At 39.4% G+C, this 12,683-nt stretch overlaps 1 long non-coding RNA gene across 1 annotated transcript in view; it reads right to left on the reverse strand.

Annotated features, from left to right (window-relative positions):
• Positions 1–390: 390 nt before the first annotated feature.
• Positions 391–12,683, reverse strand: part of LOC309668607 — a 47,769-nt gene continuing 35,476 nt past the window's right edge. Inside the window, exons 2-3 of the long non-coding RNA XR_014268859.1 lie at positions 993–1,089; positions 391–503 (exon numbers count right to left, since the gene is read on the reverse strand). This is a non-coding gene — a long non-coding RNA (uncharacterized lncRNA). The remainder of the gene's footprint in view (positions 504–992; positions 1,090–12,683) is intronic.

Below are 12,683 nucleotides of genomic sequence, written 5' to 3' on the forward strand. Positions count from 1 at the left end.
TGACAGTTTGCACAAGTCATCCTTCAGAGATGCCCACCCCGACTCTGTGAGGAACGCAGGCTCCTGAATTCCGGTGCACCAGACTGTATCGCAGTCTGATATCTAAAGTAGGCAGTGAGTAAATCTTGCATCAGGACAAACATAAGTGGTTATCTCAGCATAGCCCTTTTGGTGTATGCAATTTTTGAGCAAGATCATGCACAACAAACCTCCCAGAAGCCTTCAGGCAGGCAAAACTCAATGGATCAAATACCTCCAAAAGGAGCAGCCCAGTCCAGACTGAAATGAATTTGTTTTCGAATACAGGTGAAAGCACAGGAAATATTTTGCAGTCTTCAGGCTAATAATTATGACGATGCATCTAAAGCAAAAGACTTCATTTTGAGTCACTGGTCAGTAGATACACCCTTCATGTGATTAATATTGAGTTTCACAGTATAGATAACAAATTCCAAGCCTCTTCGGAGATATCCAGATCTTCACAGAGACAACCTGTTTAGTTACTATTGACATACAGAATACGTTATTTGTTTTCCTTCTCCTTCACATTTGACAGTTACTGCTTAAGAAAGGACTTTGATACAGCCCATGACATGCCTGAGGGTGTTTTTAAAAAGCAGTTTTGGGGGAAGAGGAAGAGAATGAATACATAAAAATAATGCCTGATCTAAATTAGCAAATTACACGTCCCCAGATGTTTCCTTCTTGAGGTTTCGCATAGAGCAACTGCATCAGGTCACCTGTAGTTTAAGGTTTTCAGTTGTCACTAAATCTTTCCTCCTTTTTCATAAGCTGATCTCATATTTTCCAGAGTGATGTTGTTTTCACTTCACATCTTCTATAAAAACAAATAAAGTATTCCCTCCCCCACAAACAGGAGCACACGCACACGCATACTCCTCTCTTTGGTCTGCGTACAGTAGCTTGGCACCAAAAAGATATGTGATTAAGTTTTAACAAGTGTCAAAGCCAAGTGGCTCACAGACACTTACCTGGAGATCAGAATGTGGTTTAGGTGCTTTCTGAAATTCAAATTAGCAAGTGTCATTCTTCCTGCCTTCTACCACACTTCAGGGAATGTTTGATCTGCTGAGAAAGAATGAGACATAGAAAATGAGCAAGAGGCAAACCCCCAGTATCCGGGGGCTCAGACTTCCCACTCCCAAGCACTGCCGCGGTCTCTGGGAGCACGTGAATAATCAAGGTTACTCTTGCTTACATGGCCGTATTGCAGGGCACTAATGTAGTGCACCGTAGAACCGATTCCCTCATAAATATTTAAGTCAAGGATTTCAGCATAGAACAACAGGACAATTAACAATTCAAAACGCTACCACTGAAAGTTATTTTTGACACCATCAGCTGGAAGTGAGCAGACATGCCTTTGTTAAGTTACAATGTAGTCTATCATTTGTAATACAATACCAATGCAAAAACAATCCCTCAGAGCATTGATCAGAAATTTCATAATCTTTTTTTGTTCGCTAAAGTACACATTTTATAAAGACTGTCATGGTCTCGTGTTACTGCCATGTTGCTCAGAAATAAAAGACATTGCAAGGGAAGGAAGGAGATCTAACATCTGATGACCTACATGGGTTCTTTATTGTTACAAATGCTAAATGTAGGTAGTTCCTGTATAGGAAAAAAAGAAAATAGATTGTTATATAGAAAATGTATTGTATACATCAAATTCAATAGAAATTTTACACTACACAGTGGTCAGAATCAATGTATCAATGTTTACCTACAGCTACCCCCCCCATACCTTTTTAATACACTATTACACAAGTGTTTGAAAAAATACGCCAACAACCACAAACAAAAAAAAGAGTTGTAATATCAATGTATGAGCAAGAGTGACCTTTTTTTTTTTTTTTTTAAGCTGAAAACTATTAAGAATTAAGTCCAGTGAACTGTAAGGACCTGCATCCCTTGTCCACCTGAGTATCCCATTAAGCTGCAGCGGACATATTACAAAGGAAAAAAAAAAAGATAAAATGAAAAAGAAACCAAGTGTCAGGAAAATAGGAACTATCCAAGAAACAAGTTTTTCCTCTTGCTCGTGCTCAGTTAGACCTATACCATCAGTCATCTTCTATCTTCACAGCTTCTGTGTTTGCATTCCCAACGCTGAATGGCCCATCCTCCAGCCTCACACTGAGCAGCAGCTGAGTTTTAACCAGACTGCATACACTGACATTTTGCCCATTTACACACACTTTAAATACTGACTCCATTCTTCTGCCACAGGACAGAAAAAAAAAGTGACATCTAGTTTTATACTGAACCTTCTAGTTTTATACTGATTTGTTGAACTTGTGATTTCCCCTTGCAGAGAAGGCAGCGGTGTGGACATGCAACATAGAATCATGAAATGGTTTGGGTTGGAAGGGACCTTAAAGAACATCGAGTTCCAACCCCCCCACCACGGGCAGGGACACCTCCCACGAGACCTGGCACATGGCAGAGGATCCCCTTCGCAGTGACTCTTCCTACATGAAAGATGGACTAAACTCAGCCCTGTCAGAGCATTCTCTTGACTGCATTTAATCCTCAAGTGACCCTTTTTCCTGCTCAGAGAGCAGTACAAGGCAAGAACAAAGGGGAATTAAAACATTTTAAACCATATATGCCTCTCATTGTTTATGGGAGCCCACTTATCTATATAGAAGAGGTACAATTGTGTAGTCGTATTAACAAAGAATCACAATACCCCACCCCTGACTTGCTGATCAGTTTTATATGTACCTATGAGTACAGGATGTGCTGTGTACCTTAAAATGTTTGAGATGATCCTCTCATTTGTCTTTGAATGCTGCTAATTTTAATGTGGCTATTTTTTGTAGACAGCAGGTAAGATCTGAGTGCTTTCTGAAAATGCAAGAGGATTTAAAAGGATGAAGGGTCTGAATATCTGAAGATATTCTTTTTACTTTATTTTATTTTTGTTCTTTGGCATATTCGACAATCTATTCTTCTACACTGATGCAATAAGTTCAGAAAAGGTGTCTTAGGAGCAAGCTTGAATGCAGTGTAAAAAAGCACCAAAGAAAACACTCTGTTCACCTTGTCCCAAAGATTTTTTCCAAATATATATATCTACACATACATAAATGCCTTTATTCATAGCTCTGTTGAACTATAGAAGTGAATAAACAGAAAAGCATTGAATAATTCATCAAATTTTCTTCCTTTATCACTCAGGTCCAATATTCCCACATAAACATATAAAACCAAACTGAATTATATCAAATTATTAATATTAAAGATGCAACTGTAGGATTTTATCCCAAAGAAAAAAAATGTCTTGCTAGCCAGCATTGGTAGACTTTCTACGACTTCAGCTGGAGACAGACATCTAGATCTGAACCAGCCATTCTAGTCTCTGCATAGCCAATGTAGATGACCGAGTCCAGGGACTAAGACATCTCATCCTAAGCACGGATCCAAACCAAACCATCTGAATAAATTACAAAAGTATCTACTTCTCCCACTGGTAATAAAGGGAGCCCAGAATAACTGGCTCAGATATAGGCATCTATCCCCTGGTGTTTAAAGTCAGAAGAGAATAAACTGGACTGTGTGTCCAGTCTCTGACAAACCTTAAACAAACCCACCTACACGCATTGAATTATGACTACAGGAACTGTGTCATGCAAATACATATCAATATCTGAAAGTATTCCAAATATACTGTTACCTTCAAGCCACTGCAGGTAACTCCAGTTAAAATGTGCTCCCCAGGAATACCCAACCAGATCCACTGCAGAGTTTATATGTCAATAAAACACTCTCCAGTGGCAGCAGAGCTTTGACTTGACTTTAGTGAAAGGGGGTCTTATGCAGAAAATATTCTTTCTATAGTGTTTACTAATTGATCTTGCAAGGCTGTGTTTAGATGGATGTTAAGCATTAACTAGATGTTCTCTATTTGCAGGTTATGTGTGTAATTCTCCACACTGAAAGATAAGTATATATATCTAAAAATAAAGCTCCATATACGGTTTCCCAGTAGACAATTGCTTACTCATTTGAAATGTATGTTTTCTTAAAATTTTGCTCGCTGGGATGGCCTTATGAAATATACATTTCATTTTAGCAGGGGTTCCCAAAGGAGTCAGCTGCCAGGCAGCTTTTTTCTAGCTCCTTCAGTACAAACAATGTGAAGCAGGACACTAAATCTGCAGTAGCAGGCAACACTCAGGAATTAGAGTTTCAGCTCTGTTTCTGCTGACAGTGCCCGAGGAGTACCTGGATCCAAACAATTCTGTTAGCACACTGGATAATTAATTCCCAGCAATTTGTTACCTGACATTTATTTCCTACAAAGCTCTGATATCTGAACATGCTCCGCATAAAATCATTTTTAGGAAGGTCAGGGAGTAATAGGAAATGAATGAGTGAAATTTCCCTAGTTATGAATGTTTTCAGTATTTTTGCATCCCAAACTCCTGCTAGATCCTCCCAGAGTAATTTTATCTGCTTTTGTATTAGGCAATGGAGATATTCATTCTCCCAGCTGGAAATCTACCTTAAATTCTGTCCCAAATTTCAAAAACATGAAGAAAGAAGAAAAAAAATAGAGCCAAGAAAAGAAAAAGTGTGGAGTCAAACTATTGCATAAAGTCTCTAACAAGCTACCAGTGAATTCAGCCAAAAGACTTAATACTATATATCACATCAAACATGGTCGCACAGGCCACCTCCACTGTTAGTCAGAGTCAAATAATATCTGGAAGTCGATGAAAGGATGTATTTTCAAATAAATGCTTGCTGTTTTGAAAGAGTATAACGTTTTGTTGTACATTACAAAAGCTTCGAAAATCAATGTCACAACCAATAAAACTACATTACAAGGTTTTGGCTGAAATAGAGGACAGGGAAATAGTAGTATACTGCTTGACAGGAGTCCTGAAGACATTTATATCAGGAGTCATTTAAAACTCAATCAAAAGGGATTCAGGCACCATTGGCTACAAGTAATACCAGCCAGAAAGACTAACCTCTATGAAACCATACTGAAAAAAAACTTTTAAAATGTATTGTTTTGCAAGAAAGCCTTTCACAGAGTAAACATCTGGAAAGAGTTTGACTGAACTGCCAGCCCGATCTGTTCCTCTCACACAGCAAATATAAAACGAGATGAAACTATAGATGGTTTTAGAGAGGAAAATTGAGGTAAACTCCAGAGACAACTATGGTTTCTAGCAAGGAAAAAAAAAAAAGATACTTAACTTTGAAGAAAAAAAAAGTTATGAAAACAAACAGCTGGAGAATTAAAAAGGGCGAGAAACTCTCCTCAGAGCTTTTATCCAGCAACTAATAGCAGAGGTGAGCGGTACTCGCTATGGGGAAAGTGGGCTGCTCACATATTATTAAATGAAAAATTGGGTCCTGCTCATTCCTTCCGCCCAGTCTGATTTGCTGCAGAACCATCTGTTTCAAAATGCATTGAAACGGTAGGGTAAGATTTTGTGGACTTTTCTACCATTGGTCAGGGCTCCTAAGAGGGGAGATATTAAAAATAAAAAGAAATTTAAAGGGGTTAGAAATAGGATAGGAAAATAGGGTAGGATAGGTAAGAAAGAAAACGGTTAAAATCTTTTACTCAACTGTAAGCAAATTAATTTAAAAAAAATACAAACTCTGCCTTTTTATTTCTGTAAATAAGTTATTTACAGAAACCCTAGAGTTCAGGACAAGTTGACATGTAAAGAGGAAATGAGCTATTAGTTTTGAAAGACAACATCAAATCCAACAGGCAACATGGTCCATCACAAGAAAGATGCATGAGAATCATTTTAGAGATCTGAAATGTTACTGATACACACAACAATGCGCTTTTGTTTTAAATCATTGTAAGAAACTTTCTGGCTCTTTTACAAACCAGATAGCTGAAGCGACTAGCCCCCAGCCTCGCCACGTGTCATATTCCACTTCCTGCAGAGATAAAGAGTAATATTAACTTTGCAACTTCAGGCTAAGAAAGGAAACAATCCCTCAAGCTTCACCAGCGAGGTGGGTAGATACCCTGCCAGCCTCCCCCAAGGTGACGGCTATCAGCAGTCACATCTTTCCCCGGGACAGCACACGCTAAAATCCATCTGTCTCCAAATCGGAGTACTTATCACTTCAGTAAAAAGATAGAGATTTTGTTTGCAGAATGGCTACCCTCCTGACTGAAAAAGGATTTACAAGCCTGAACTATAGTTGTTTCATAAACATAGACACTCCTCCCTTGCAACTGTAGTGCTGGTGTCCAGGTTACTTAAATTAAAACATTTCTTTCCTCTTAACTGCAACCAGTATATTTTTTTTTCTCTACTGAGGCCACAGTCTGACAGCACTGAGGTGACACGGTCATCAGAAAACAGAGACCCTATCTTCTTTGTCCCCTCCTTGGCCCTTGTTTCCAGCTCCACGCTACCCCAGGCTGCACAAGCGCTAACACCGCTTATTTTCCCAAAGTATCCGATTTACCAAGCAGCCGCAGCAGGTCAGCGGGAGGAGGAGGAGGAGGAGGAGGAGGAGGAGGGAGGCAGTCGGGGCAGGATTACTCTCTCTGGCAGCCATGGTGGCTCAAATGCCCCACAATCTGCAGCTGTAGGCTGGAACACCTTGCTTCGGTTTGGTGACACTATTCCCCAAGAGGCCTAAACGATGAGAGACCTGAGATTTACAGTTGCGTACACTAATTGCTTTGTAAAAGTGCAGGTAACAAAAGCTGTCACAACAATTCATTTATAAGTTTGTTAGATTTATGACTAAAATTTCATTAAAGAAGCAGACAATGAGAAAAGTAGAGCTTTACTAAATAAACATGCACATATCTACTGTAACTACATATCTATTGTTTGCTAAAACTGCCATGGTACTATTATGCTGTCTCTTATACATTAAAAAAAAAAAAAATCTGCACTGCTAGCACTTCTACTTATCTTAATAGATGTATAAACACCAAAATTCAATTTGTCCATTAAATCACTGATAAAAAGAAAAAAAAATGTTCTGCTATTAAGCTTTACCCCTATTAAGTTTTGCTGGATTGCTGCACTCTTCATTACTGTTGTCTCTCAAAATATCACCTTCACTTCAGCTGTAAATAGCCCAGGAAAATAGTTCAAATCTTAAAGGGAAACTTCCAAAGAAAATACTTTTTTTTTTTTTTTTCCCCTCATAGCTAAGACCTTTCCCAAGGGAACAGGCCACTTTTGGAGGTGTTAGTGCTTCATGTTTGTAGCAATGGAAAAAAAAGTATATAGAAATAATGGGTTGGCTGAGTATATTATGAAAGGCTTGCTCCTATTAGGGGATTCAGGGCAAATAAGAGTCAAGATAAAACAAAGTTATGGTGGAAAGCTTGGAGAATTTGTACTAGTTTCAATATCTTTGCTTCCATCTTCTAAATTGCCAATTGTCAAATGTCATTACTGGTCAGGCTGTTAGCTGCTTATCTGATTACAGCGTAGCCCCCTTTCTGGAGTGTGAGTGTGTCCATGTGTAAAATCATAAAATGTGCTTGTGCAGGTGCAAAAGCTCAGGAAAGCACGAAGATGATAATTAAAGCTATTTTGTTGCCTTTTTAATACATAGATACATCTACAACAAAACGCAGAAATATTAAGCTGTTTGCTTCTGTTTGTCCTTAAAGGGTTTGCGGCTGCGTGCACTTCAGCAGTTGCCAAGAGTTCTTGCACAGTTTTAATACTAATTTATGATGAAGCATACCAAATGAACCACAAGTTATTTAAGAAAATGAAATAAGGAAACTTTTGAGGTTTTAGCAGGAAAACAGACTGGAGTGAGAGTAGTCTGATGTAAATGAATAGACGGCTTCAATGAAAATGAAAGAGAAGAAAACTCCCTCCTGGGGTTCATTATGCCTCTTGAGCTGTTGGTAGTAAAGTTAATTTTTAAATGCTTTGAGGTGATTAAGAACTCAGGCATCACTCTAAATGTAAATAAGTCCTGTTTCATTTCCTTGCAGTTAACTGATTGCAGCAGTCACCAGCTACTTAGCTTGCTGATGTATTTGAGATCTGTAGTCTAGTTCATAATTAACCCTCTTCATATGAAGCGAAAATGCTGGCAAGCCTGGTTTTGAATGTATATAACCAGGATGTGACATACTCCCTCACTAGAGAAAAAGAATGTTTATATTTGTAAATAATGAGGGCACTATTTCAAGCAAAAGTATCACAGAATGAAAATCAACATATAAATGAAAAGTTTGCTTCCACCCACAATGAATGCAGCTTAAAAACACAACCAAAATGGATGCAGTTTAGAAACTTCAGCTGAATTTATAGTAAAATTTGGAAAACCATTACAGCTGGACTTCTTCCTCCCCACCAGGTCTAATCAACAGAAAATCTCAGCAATCTGTATATGAATATCACATACAAATTACAAATCTCAGATTGTAATCCAATTCTTGTAAAGCATATATACAAGCAATTAAGATTATTATTAATCAATAAACTTGTTCAACACAGTGACTGCGTCCTGTGAAATCTGTATTCTCATTCCAAATCCGTCTCAGGATTGTTTCATGGCTGGGCAAATGTTTCAAAAGTGACTAATGCTGTGCACCGGTTTGTAATTACCCAGTACTTACTAAACTGTAAACAATCAAAATGTCTCCACTGGATACTGAAATACTGCGGCAACCTACACTCACCTCTGAAAATGCTGCCTTAAAGTTCCCTACGCTTGTGAGAGGACAACTACATCTCTCTTTCTTAGAAGACTGAGGGTAAATTCATTCCCAGTTCTGAAATATTTTAGTTATCCATTTTTAGTAGAGGTTCTTCACATCTGTCCTACTTCAACCTTGATCATTCTTGTGATATAAGCTAAAAAAAGGAATGGCAATAAAAGCGGAATTCAGGACTTCTACACTCCCAGACTTAGCAATGAAATGAAATGACAGTTAAACAGCACTTTTATTTCCTCATACATGTCAGTCTGTCAGGGACTCCCCACATCCCACCAGGTAGACGGAGACGTCCATTTGGTCCAGAGATCAGCTTTTTTTTATTTCAGCCCAAGAGTGGTTGGTATTAAAACCAAGAAGCTCCCAATGGTGATATGCTGAAGGGTAACATCCTCCCGACTAAGAATCCCAAAGGTACCAGGTTACATCCCCCAGTCTTTGCAGTCCTGATACGACTGATGGAGAAGATGCAGTTTCCCAAGAAGTTAGGTGTAAACCATTAAGAGACTTGTGAACCTGCACCAGTGTTTCCAGCTCCCCTGAGACAACACCAGGCAGCTAATGCCACAGACAGACAATCTGTGCACCCTGTGCCCCTGCAACCTGCCCTAGCTAATAGGAGTCTCCGTATTCCACGTCAGTTATTTCAAGGTGATTGAAGGTGACATCGCATATATACTTCACTGCAAGAGTCGTATGTTCAAATGGGATATTAGGAAAAAGTTCTTCACTGACAGGGTGGTGTAGCACTGGAACCAGCTCCCCAGGGAAATGATCGTGGCCCCGAGACTGTTGGTATTCAACAGGTGTTTGGACAATGCTCTTACATGTATGGTTTAACTTTTAGTTTGCCCTGTGTGGAGTCAGGGGTTGGACTCGACAGTCCTCATGGGTCTCGCCTAACCCAGGATATTTATTCTATGATTCTAAAAAGAGCAAAGGTATGGGCTTTATTAACAATATGGGTATACAAGACAAAACATGCAACATCCCCATTGTTAAAGCATTAGGCCAGAGCCCAGGAACCTTGGGTTCAGCTCCTAGCCTCAAACTCTTATAGTGAAAAATTTTTCTCACCTGATGTCAAATTTCTTTATGACCCAAAAGGGCATCTGAGATTTGTCAAAAGATACTATAAAGACAGCAAATATTTCAAGGTAAGGGTCATCCTGCAGAGAAGTCCATTTTCATGCAAAGTCAGTCATTCCATGTGTTTAGTTAAACCAGATTTAAACTTTCTTTTTTCTTTTTTTTTTTTTTAAATTCATTTGCTTTTATTAAACTGAATACCAGAGGGATTGCAGGAGGAAAATATACACAAAATAGACATGAAGTTTTCACAGGCTCCCTCTAAACCAAAAAGCAAAAAATCTCTCACAGCTGTTGGGTACACCTCTGCCTTGCAGAGAAAGAGAGATTGTGCATCTCACCACAGAAGGTCTAGAAGGAACTAGGAAGGAAAGTAAGATTCATTAGCCAGTGAACTAGAAAGAAACTGAGAATTTCCAAATTAATAACAAAACACTGAAGTCACTATAAATAAACTGTACAAAAATGCAGTTGCTCTTTTCCCAGCACTGACATTTAACCCCGAGTGGCTCAAGTGGAAGAAAGAGAAATGTCCTAAACTGATCAAGACAAAGACTTCCTAAAACAGCTGGCAGTCTGAGCTCAGCTCAGCACTGCCCCAGCAAGAATCCTATTTCTGCTCCCAGATCGTCACTAGTTCTTAGTAAATTTGCTGAAATAAAATTCACCCCACTCATTTTGGAAACAAGGTCTCTCCAGTGAGTTTTGGTCCCAATTTCCATCCTCACACTGAAAAACGTTTTACTCAATGTTGTTTTCAGATTAAATGTTTCATACAGCTTAATCTTACAAACGTCTTGAATACAAATGAACAGCTGGATTGCTAATGCTTTCCTTCCAGAAAAGACAGCATAATACAATCATATTTAGCTAATGAGTAAGTCTCTCACTACATTTTAACTTGTAGCTTTTACACAAGTTAACAGAGGAGTTTCTCTTCTCCCCTGCTCTTCTTCAACTTTTAAATCAAATTACAGCAAGTATTACTCATGTCTCACTTTCTATTCTTCACACTTATAGCTGGAAAAACATAGGGAGGTGAGAGAGGTTGATCTAGTCATTTATTAATGTCAGGGAGCTTCAGGCTAGATCTATTCAGTGGGGGAGAAACATTGTTACCGCTCTCAGTAAATTGAGGCAGGTCCCGTCAGTCTTGCAAACAAAAATTCTCCAGTTGTTCACGTTTGCTAAATAAAGGTTCTCTGGCCAGCTGCCTGCTGACAGCCACTGAAAGACAGCAGCAAGAAACACCGTACATCTCTCAGGCACCCGCAGGGAAAGCAATGTTGCCCCACAAAAAGGTTCACAGAATTTCCAAGCAGCAAACAAAAAGGCACAGAGAAATCACTGGAAAGCACATATTGAAACAGGTGGCTGATTGTACAGTTATATACATATATTATTTATAAGGAGGAGCTGGCTGAAGCATCTCCAGTAGGCAAGGTCTTTTTCTTTTCTTTTCTTTTTTTATTTTCCATATTCTAAATATGGCTGACTTCAGGATTTATGTTAAAAATTATGTCAAGCTTTGGAAGTTAGGCTTGAATATTCCTGTGCATGCATATGTGCACTCAATGACTGTGAAGATGTGAATTAATCTATGATTATAACTAGAAATTAGTCTTTGAAAATAACTCTCAAAGCAAGGTAATACCTGCTGGACAGTACATTTCAATATTCATTTTTGCAAGCACAGCAGCTACCTACAGTACTTTAACCATCACTTAAGAATTCTACATCAATGCTCTTATTTGAATTGCAGCCACATTATTAGCAGGTGGAAGTTCTCTCAAAGGCCACAGCCATAACAAGCCTGTAACATTACCAATTAATAAATATGGCTTTAGAAAGGTAATTTCTGTTATAGCCTGCTTACCAGGGATCTGATAAAAACCCTCAGCAACTGTAGCATCCCGTGAGAAGGTATGCAGGCAAAGAGCAGGTTATTTTGTTCCTTTTGTTCTTAATCTTTCTTTGTGTTTCACTTCTGCGGGCTAAATGAGGACAGATTCTTTGCATGGAAGTTCCCCACCCTTCACCTCTCCTCCACCCACCATGACACCCATCCCCACAGAGGAGAGGTCACCTTCACTGTTCTCCTTCCCTCTGGGGCCACTCACTCACAGGCAAAAGGAAAGCTAAAAGTCTTCTCATCTCACAGACTGACCATGGAAAAAGTATCAGAAATCCTGGTCAGCCTTTCTACCCACCGTGATGGTCAGCTAAAAGCGGGAACAGCCAAGAAGCCACTTGACATATGGATGGACACAGAAGAGCGGGGTCCTGTCCATGCGGTGGAGCAGGTGACTGTGGTGCTGCTGCCTGGCCCTTAGAGCTGAACATCCAGCAGGACACGGCCACCTCCTGACTAGAAGCAGGGGACTTTCCCCTCACTACTCGCTAAAAGCAAACAGTCATCCCCAAAACAATACATTTATTTTAAGCCTTTAATTTTTTTAAATAATCTCATTGTCTTTCATAGAGGTGAAAAAGAGGTCTAACCAGTTTTGAACGTTTGCAAATGTCAACCAGTACGAAGTGTATAAAACCACAGTAAGAGTTGGCACCTTTGTGTAGTTGAATGAGTGGATCTTTCACAATACTTCGGCACGGATTACAGTTTTCTTCGTTGTACCACTTCACCAATGCAACCTTGCTCATGCCTTACCTGTCTGGGATAACAACAAGTACTTCTTCAGAGAAGTACTGCAGAAATTAATATTGAAATCTGCAGAAATTAACACTGAAATATACACAGCATGAAAACCAGTAACGTCCCGTTAGCAGGACAGACGCGCAGAGTCTTGATGCGGTGCCCAAGTCAGGCTTCCCCAGGTGAAACTCTGGAGGAGGCTGAGCCTCCGCAGTCCCGAAG

The sequence above is a fragment of the Vanellus vanellus genome, assembly GCF_965231255.1.
Source record: "Vanellus vanellus genome assembly, chromosome: 2".
NCBI classification, from domain to species: Eukaryota; Metazoa; Chordata; class Aves; order Charadriiformes; family Charadriidae; genus Vanellus; species Vanellus vanellus.